This window comes from Gossypium arboreum, chromosome 11, assembly GCF_025698485.1.
Source record: "Gossypium arboreum isolate Shixiya-1 chromosome 11, ASM2569848v2, whole genome shotgun sequence".
Classification (NCBI taxonomy): domain Eukaryota; kingdom Viridiplantae; phylum Streptophyta; class Magnoliopsida; order Malvales; family Malvaceae; genus Gossypium; species Gossypium arboreum.
In genome coordinates this window covers 120,245,445-120,247,800 of record NC_069080.1, presented here as the reverse complement: position 1 = coordinate 120,247,800, position 2,356 = coordinate 120,245,445, and the positions used below count along the sequence as shown (strand labels likewise).

The 2,356-nt window shown below is 30.3% G+C and overlaps 1 long non-coding RNA gene across 1 annotated transcript; it reads right to left on the bottom strand.

Moving 5' to 3' along the window:
• Positions 1–626: 626 nt before the first annotated feature.
• LOC128283597 (uncharacterized) lies at positions 627–1,551 on the bottom strand. The gene is made up of 2 exons (XR_008273980.1): positions 1,225–1,551; positions 627–884 (listed from the first exon to the last, which is right to left on the bottom strand). It is a non-coding gene; the product is annotated as an uncharacterized LOC128283597 (long non-coding RNA).
• Positions 1,552–2,356: the final 805 nt, after the last annotated feature.

Here is a 2,356-nt window from a genome sequence, read left to right as displayed (position 1 = left end):
ATAGACGAAAAATAGTTCTATATATACGAATTCAACTTGTTGTGCTGTATAGTTCTACATGGCCCTCAGCCTTTCGTTCCCACAAATTATTTTATTTTGTCATTATATTTATTTTTTCAACAAATGACGGGATTTGAATCACTTAATTTCTAACACTTTATTTTTAGTATAATAATATATTTCACCCTGCTGAGTCTGCTGAAGTTACAATTGCAGTTAAGGCTATAGACACCAATAGTATGCTGCAATAATTGGTTTTCTTTCTGGCTGGTTTACTTCTAGCTACCTTTTGTCTACCAAAAAAAAAATGGTATGGTCTTTTTATTTATTTTAGTACTTGATATAAAAATAATTATTATCCTAGTTAAAGAAAAAAATTATTAGGAAAACATTTTCTTAGAATATGTAGAGCAAAAATGGATAGGTATGATAGTATATTTATTATGAAATTTGAGATAAGATAATTAAATTCAATATTTATGTTGCTATGAGATATTTTAGTGATGAATCTTATATTTTTGTTATGGCTGTTATTAACTCTTTTAACCAGAAAAGCATTCGATGATGAGTTGAAACTAACATGTAGTGGGCCTATTCTGTTCGGACCCAAATTAGAAACCCAAATATAAAAACATAAAATAAAAATAATATTAATGGTCTAAATATTAAGAGTTCATTTACAACAGCTGGCCTAAATACAAAATTATAAGCCCAAAACAAAAACAAAAACAAAAACTAAAGTTACAAGCCCTAGCCCACAACACATAAACAAATTTTCAGTAAAAAAACCCTAATATCCAGCCGCTCCGCTTCTCCACGTCAGCATGCATGCCGTCTGACACCCTTTTGCCACCACTGTTGACCACACCCTCTGCCACCGTCGCCTGTAAAGAAGAACAGGCACGCAAAGCAGAAGAGACAACAAAGAAAAAACAAAAGATTTGTAACAGACAGTTTTGTATTTCGACTATAAAAAATGTCATAACAGCTACATGTAATTTTTTACAAAGGTTAGAGTAATCAAAAAACATAAATCAAAACTTCAAAGTTAATTTTTTTTAACTTGTTATTTATTTTTTAAAGAAAAAGAAGAAATATGCAAAGAAAATCAAATACAAAAAGATATAGTAATCGCATATAGATTCAAAAAAAGAGGTGACCTTTTTATAGTTTAAATCTTTCAAGCCCTTTTACATATCTATAAAATAAACTAAGAAAAATTACCTGAGACGCTTCGTCTCCCTTCATCATCGGAGGTTCTCCCCGGTGCTGAAAGTCCATAACCCATTAAGGTTCGGTTTGGGGTTGTTGGAACGGACGACGCGACGGTTATAAAAGAATCGAAGGTTTTTTATTGTTTTTTTAGACTTTTTTGAGAGGAGAAGGCTTTTCCTTCGAAAGGGGCTCGAAATCAGAGCTTTTGGGCTCTCCGGCCACTGTGGACTGCGGCGCTGTCACTGGCGATCGGTAGCAGCCATGGTGGCCCGACGACCGGCTCAGAGGGTGAGAGAGCAAAGAGAGAGCTCTCATTTTTTTTTTTGAGAAATGGTCCAGAATGAATTTTTTTTTAAAAATTAGCTTTTATAAGCCTTGTAAAACGATGTTGTTTAGGGGCTGATTCCAATAGCCCAAAACGGCATCGTTTTGGCCTTTGACCTGCGTCCAACCAGATCCGCCTAGAAGATCCACGTGCTTTTAACTAATGATCTATTTCGCGATAGGTCCTTCCGCTTTTTGGAAGATTCACATATCAGTCTTTTTTTCCTTTTAATTTTACCATGAAATTTTAATTTTATTTTATTTTAGTCCTCTGAGAAACGGTGCGCATATGGACAAGGGTTATTTTCCTATTTAGTCCCTGTCATTTTTAGCGAGTTATATTTTAATCCTTATTAGTCTACTTTGTTATTTATAATTTATACCCTTTATTTTTATTTCAATTTCAATTCGATCCTTGGTTTATTTAACTTTAATTTTTTTATAAACTATGTCATTTGTTATTTTTTATTTTTTATTTATTTATTTAGCTTCAATTTTAATCAAATATTTTATTGATATTCACTTATTTATTTACTGAATATTTCCTTTATTTTATTTTTACCATTGGCTTTTTTATATTTTCTTTTATTGTGCCTTTTTATGTATTTATTTACTACTTTCAATATATTTCAAACTTTAGATTTTATTATTATTATTATTATTATTATTATTATTATTATTATTATGCTTTTGTTACCATTATTATTGTTGTTATTATCATTTTTATTTTTTATTTACGCATATTAGCATCATGATTCATTATTATCATTATACTTTTATACTTTATTAAGTATATCATGCCATTATTACTATTAAT